The following is a 7,500-nucleotide window of genomic DNA, read 5'->3' on the forward strand; positions in this document are numbered from 1 at the left end:
AACGTAAAGGCGGCCACTTATAATGGCTATTAGATTTTTGGTGGAAGAATCAACCAATCAGGGAGTGTAGATTACCATGGACCACGGATCAAAACAACACGTATTAGTAGCTACAGTAGGCCTGGGCATGACCGGATTCAGCTGGAGAAGACCAAGGTTACTGGGAGAAGCAGTCTATGGAAGACGCGAACTAAGGGAAATACTGCTAAATGTCGCTGTTTCCGAGAGCCACCTTCATTAAAACCGCCTACTGTTCTGAACTTCTGTAAGGGTTTCTTGACTAGGCCCCTGCAATGACGGACAATTTGTTTTAGCACCACTCACATTGGATTTGGATGGTTTGGGTATCAGTCAGCTAGATGGGCCCAAGTGGATTAGCATTTCACATTATGAGTATGTTATCATTGCCAGACGTTTGTTTCTGCCATGGTTCTCCAGCACACTCTCTTCTCTACTAAAGATGTTTATATTTGGGTCCTGTGAACAGTTTGTTAGCCAAAATATAGCCTCCTGTCCTACATTTGGATAGCATACAACCAGGACAGTTTGCAGATTTTAGGTTGTTTTTGCTTCCAAAACCTTAAAATGAATAACCTTTGCTAACATATGTGCCACCATGCCATGCCGCAATAAGCACTGTCGCTGAACTGTCATTTACTGTTTGATCAATTTCCAAGTAATGTTATGTTTGATAAACAATCTCGTCAGCAGCCCTAGCAATGCTACCTTAACTCAGAAACAGCTTGATCCTGGTTGGTAAGCTCATTACAGAAAGGAGGTATTGGGCCAAGTGATATGTGGAAAAGATGATCATGGACAACATTTGACGGCAATAAAAAGCCAGAAGCCTGCAGGGGGTGATTTGAGCAACAACGATTGCCATGTCTTTCCACTGCCCGTGTGTGTTGCCCTGTTAACTTTCATAGATTCTAATCCGTTCTGTTGGTATCCTGCCATCAGTCGCTGCCACATCACATTCAGCATGTGTCGGCCTTAAAGGCTTTCCTGCTCTGTCTCCCTGTAAGTTTATACAAGTGTTCTCCTTACAGCCATCTTGCCTCATTGTGGAACCTTTACATAGAATCCTCAGATCCAGATTTCAGCATGTTCTTCCTCTTGAGAACCAAAGAACCTTCAACACAAGAATAGATCTTCTAAGTGAAAAAGACACCACGGATAATACACTTTATTTTAAAGGAACCATAGGAGAACTTAATTTATATATTTTATTTACAGTGGAACTCTTCTTTCACTGTTTTCCTGAGAGTGCCTGTAACTTGTCGATTCAGCTCTGCCCCCGTTGCCCTCATGTAAATGGGAAGGAATGGAGTGATGGGGTGGAGTGACATGTATGGCTCTGAGAGGGAATGTTGGTTATAAATAAGCCCATAAATTATCCATATTTGTCGAGATTAGCTCGTCCTGTGTAACCCGAGGTTTTGGCAAGGCACGACGACGCCACCTGCGTCAGCGACGATAATGGCGGACTGGAAGGAATGTGGGAGCGCCTCTCAGCAACCCTCATCGCCTTTCGATTTCTCTCTCTATCCCAGATGGAGCCCTGTCTGGACCGGACTGGATCTGGGCAGAAATGAGTCTCTCAGAAACCTCTTGTGTTGAGCCAAATGGAATTGATGCTAACAGGTGACATGACACACTAGTGTGTTCTTTTTTATGCGTGTTGGGGATTTACATCGTGATCTCACCGAGGGAGCACCTTTAGCACACTAATGCCTCTCTCTCTCTCACTCACACACACACACTCACATCCACACACACACACACACACACAAACAAACACACGCCTGCATGCAACAACGCGCTTAGCCTCTCTCAAACACAAGGCCTTAAAACTAGGCAGCAAGACAAGTACACAAGTCAAGCAGCCTCAACTGTCAGCAAGCCAAGTACCGAGCAAGCACTCCCAGACGACTAATACCTGCTGTTCCCTGCTATTGGGGACATAACTCATGTGATATTCTCTATTCCTCTCTCCTCCAACCTCTCTCTCCCTCTCTCTCTCTCTCTTCTCTCTTTCCCTCCCTGTCTCTCTCTCTTTCCTCCTCTCGCTTTCTCCTCCTCTTGCTCCTCTGTAAGAGACACTCTTTCATTAAGAAACTAGGCTCCCATAGCCATATATCTGGGTCCTGTCAGAGTTCTGCTTGGGGGGGGGGGGGGGGGAACTGTGTGTGTGTGTGTGTGTTTGTGTGTGTGTGTGTGTGTGTTTGTGTGTGTGTGTGTGTGTGTGTTTGTGTGTGTGTGTGTGTGTGTGTGTGTGTGTGTGTGTGTGTGTGTGTGTGTGTGGTGTGTGTGGTTGGGGGGCTGTGTGTGTGTGTGTGTGGTGTTCTATGTTCATCAAAATACACACATGCGAAAGGAGGATTTTGCGTATGTCATTGTGTGTTATCGCAGAGGGATGTGTGTGTGTGTGTGTGCGTGCTAGTGTGTGTGGGAGAGCAAGTGGTTTATGTGAGTGGCGGTATAAGTGTGTGTGTGTGTGTGTGTGTGTGTGTGTGTGTGTGTCTCTGTGTGTGTGTGTGTGTGTGTGTGTGTGTGCGTTATGTTGTGCCTAACCCTCCCTTCTACCACAGGCTGAGGCTTTTGTGTCTCTATTAGTGCTGGGTAGCAGCCAGCCAGAGCTCATGCAGCCACACTGAAGCTAAGAATAAACTCTGCAGAGAAGACCTGTGTGTGTGTGTGTGTGTGTGTGTGTGTGTGTGTGTGTGTGTGTGTGTGTGTGTGTGTGTGTGTGTGTGTGTGTGTGTGTGTGTGTGTGTGCAGTTGGGGGTTAAGAAAACCGCCCTTCTGTTGCCGCTGCTGCTGGTCCTGCTACTACCACCACAGACATAGAAACAACCATAGACGCCACATTGGCCTCCGGTTCGTACGCTGAAATCAATGGAAGTCAATCACAAAACATAAGCCTCGGAGTGGAAATCGGTGTAAAAACAGGCTGTATGGAGTGTGTTCGAATAGTAGCACCTTCTAGACATATGAGCATTACCTTTTACATGGAAAGCTGCGCAATCGTTTTGTTGTTATTGTTGATGTAGCCTAATACATGCTAATATATTGAGAACTGGGTAGTCACCAGTGAGAGGTGGCTAACATTCAGTTACTTCAACTAATATTACTGATGTTATAACTACTGTTGCTATTCATATTACTGATGCTATTACTACTACTAATATTACTGATGCTATTACTACTGCTGCTACTAATATTACTGATGCTAATCCTACCACTAATATTACTGATGTTTTTACTGCTGCTGCTGCCAATATTACTTATGCTATTACTATTACAGTATTAACGTTACTTATGATATTACTACTGATGCTACAAATATTATTGATGCTATCACTACTACTAATATTACTGATGATATTACTACTGCTGCTACTAATATAACTGATGCTATTACTACTAATAATATTACCGATGCTATTACTACTACTGATATAACTAATGCTATTACTACTAATATTACTGATGCTATTACTACTAATAATATAACTGATGCTATTACTACTGATGCTACTAATATTACTGATGCTGCTTAATTTACTGATGCCATTACTACTGCTAACATAACTGATGCTATTACTACTGCTAATATAACTGATACTATTACTACTGCTAATATAACTGATGCTATTACTGCATTATTAAAGATTACTTCTCCTCCTGCTAGATGTTATTATTACTTTCAACAGTGCTGCTGATGCTATTACCGATGTTATTACTGCTGCTGTAAAGATAATCCCTGATATTATTACTACTGCTTCTACTACATTGTTAAGTTCTTCTCCAAGTATAGGAAGTAATGTCTGAGAACAGCTTAGTACAGGAGGGAATGTCCGAGAACAGCTTAGTACAGGAGGGAATGTCCGAGAACAGCTTAGTACAGGAGGGAATGTCTGAGAACAGCTTAGTATAGGAGGGAATGTCTGAGAACAGCTTAGTATAGGAGGGAATGTCTGAGAACAGCTTAGTATAGGAGGGAATGTCTGAGAACAGCTTAGTACAGGAGGGAATATCTAATGCAGATGCGACCAGAACTGGAACAGATGAGTTGATATCTGAGTTGAGATCTGTGTGATCCCATCACTTACTGACTAACAAGTAACCACTTTCTCTCCCAGTGAAAATTACTAAAACTCACATTATTTCATCCGCCCAAGAATCTTCTCTTTCTCTCTCTCTCTCTCTCTCTCTCCTAACTTCATCCCAAGTCCCTCCAATAGCATCTTTACAGTTGTGTATAACGTGGCTCTGTTTAACAATACAGCAACAATTGCAACAAGAAAAACATTGAAACAAAACACAAACAACATCACCGACAACAACATTGGGCCCCGTAAACCAATAAAAGGCAGGCGTGACGGCGAGCAGGCCGGTGGTGACAATTAAGAGCAAACAAAAATAAAAAAGCAGGGCCCTGCTTCCGTGGCCACATTAAGACGTGGTGACATTTACAGGCGTGTGTTTAATCAGCAGCTCTTGCTGTTCTCCAGGTACCCCATTAGACCACGCTATAAATCTTTTACTGCTCCGTGAGAGGGAGGGGCAGCCAGGGGGTGGTATATGTGTGTGTGTGGGTGTGTGTGTGTGTTACGGCCGGCTCGTGGCCGCAACATAACAACGGAGGCAGACAACAACGGTTTCTTATAAAAAGCACGCGTGTTTATTCAGTCCACTACAATATCTCAATCCAAAGGCAACGTGTCTAGGGGTTTAGACGTCGATATCCTGAGCCCCGAGTCAGGTGTCCATTGATGCTTTTATTCCTACACCTTGTCAGGTGTAGGTAATCAGTCATCAATCATCCAGAACGTCCTACAGGCCATGCATGGCCACTGCAACGTCTGTAGAGGCGCAGTGGGTCGTAACACCTCCCTCCCAAGAAGGTTTCCCTAGGAAACCTAAAAACACACAAAAAAACGACCCTATGTGACGCTGTGTAGACTCCATTCCCCCAGCATCCAGGGCCCTAGGAAATTTGAGGAACAAAGAGACTACACTTCATAAGGCAACATGTATTCACGCTCTCGAGAGCATCAGAAATAATGTTATCAACTTCTCAAATACAGTATATGAAATGTAAAAAGGATACTGCTGGGGTTTTTTTTGCGCATTTTCGTTGATTTTGAGTTCTTCATGCAGTCGATGAACACTAGAGGACTTCAATCCGTGTAGACCGTACCAAAAACAGAGGCAAAATCCAAATAAACCTCAATATACTGTTCTGCCATGACAAGGGGTAGTGCCTCCTTCTCCAGACTGGAATAATCCATAGCCAGATGTTCACCACCATCTGAGCGCAACTGTGGAAGTACCACCCCAACATAGTCACTGGCATCAACAACCACATGAAAAGGACCTTTAATGGGGAAAAACTTTCAAATTCCATTTTAAGCTTTCTCTTATTCAAATCTTGGGCTTTAGGTTCCACGTTCAGTTGCTCCATCTGCCCCTTAGAATCTTCCTGTTGATTTTCCCACTGTTGCTGCAGAGAAGATATGGTGTCTGATTTTTCTTTCAGTATCCTCTCCTTATGCTCCAGCTGTTCCCTAAGCTGCTTTTTAAAGGATCTGAAGGTCATCTTCTCGTTTACTAGCCTCACCAAGAAGCTTGTTTCGCTCATCTTTAGATGACTTGAGTTCTTGCTCATGACGTTGTTCTTTCTCAAGAACTTCTTGCTTGAGGCGGTTCAGTTGTAGTTCCCCTGATGGCTCTTTCAGGTTAAGCTTACGATTTGTAGTCTTCTCAGACTTGACCTCTTTAGCTTTTCCGAATCCAACAGATTTCAATTTCTTCTTATTAAGTGCATGGCACTCAGATATTTTGTGCCCTGATTTTTACAGTAAAAGCACTTTATACAGTAGTTAAAATCAGCTGAATTCTTATAACCCCTAGGGTTAGACACAGGGTTAGGCCTTGTCACTCTGCCCCTGACTGGAACTCTGAACCTACGCTGATCACCACTAAATTTATCCTGCCTGCCTCGGTGGGTCAACACATACTCATCTGCCAATTGGGATGCGTGAGCCAGAGTTTCCACCCTCTGCTCATTCAGATAGGTAGCCACCTCATTAGGAACACCCTTCTTAAAGTCCTCAAGGAGGATTAACTCCTTGAGTAGCTCCATGGAGTCTGCCTTCTGTGAGGTACACCAGCGACCAAACAGATACCTTTTCTGATGTGCAAACTCCACGTACGTGTGCTGGTCAGTCTTTGTACAATGGCGGAAGCACTGGCGATGTGCTTCAGGCACCAAATCATACCTGTGAAGTATTTCCCTTTTCACAGTCTCATATGAAAAAGATTGTTCCATGGGCATAGACACATACACATCCAGAGCCCTCCCTACCAAAACACTCTGCAAAAGAAGCGTCCAGGACTCTTTGGGCCACTTCAGAGAGGTAGCCACTCTCCCAAAGTAGGGAAAGTATAGATCCACTTCCTGCTCTGAAAAGGGTGGCACCATCCTGACACTTTTGCAGATGTCAAAGGACGGGGCAATGATGTTAAGGACTCAGTCTTTTTAGCTCCTAACTCTAACTCCATTTTCCTTAATTTAAACTGGCGTTCGCGTTCACGCTGGTGGTCCTCGCGCTCCTGTTCGAGCAGTCTGTCTCTGCATTCGTATTCGGCTTGTTCCCTCTGGAACTCTAAATTTTTTATCTCAAGTTCTATCTCCAGCCGTTTTTGTTCCACATCCATTCCTTCCTGTTGGGCTTCACTAGTAATTTCCTCCATCCCTGAAGCCATAGTGCGAACAGAGGGAAACAATAAATATACTATACAATTTACTAACACACAATTATCCACAAATATGTAAAACACTATTTACACCTTAAATGTTGACAGGAACACTGTTTCAATCTGGCCTAGAACACAGTTCAACCAGAAGAGGAAAAAGTGGAAGATAACCACCTCTTACTAAACAGAGACTATAACCCACCAGCAGCAATGCAAACTATAGGCAGTCTAGGTTTCCCCAAAACTTGCCACAATTCTTTAAAGTCAAAATGGCTTGCCACATTAGCCCAGTCACACACCGCTACTGGATAAGAGGCTTCACTCTCCAGCCTCGATACTTATAACGTGCACCAAGCACAGTAACGCTCATCCAATTCGTATCACTAAACAGCGGTAACTAATACCACAACTACACTCAATAACACGTCTTAATTATTACTTACCAACAAACGCTCTCACAAGGGAAAACAAAAACAAACCTTGTGAGTTTCACTCACTGTGCGTCACCGGCAAACATTCCCTTTTCTTTGGGCGTTGAGCTACTCCCCTCCTAGAAGAATATAACTAACTTCGCCTGGCTAGTCTTCTACGGCTTACCAGACTCGAGGCAAACTTTAAACGCTGAACTCGCGGGAATGCAACAGACCATAGACGCAGTCAAACTTCCAAACCCCGAAGCGTACCCCCACCCGGAATTACCGCAAAAAATAACAAATGGAAATAACAAAAAACACA

The sequence above is a fragment of the Sprattus sprattus genome (genome assembly GCF_963457725.1).
Source record: "Sprattus sprattus genome assembly, chromosome: 3".
Lineage (NCBI taxonomy): Eukaryota > Metazoa > Chordata > Actinopteri > Clupeiformes > Clupeidae > Sprattus > Sprattus sprattus.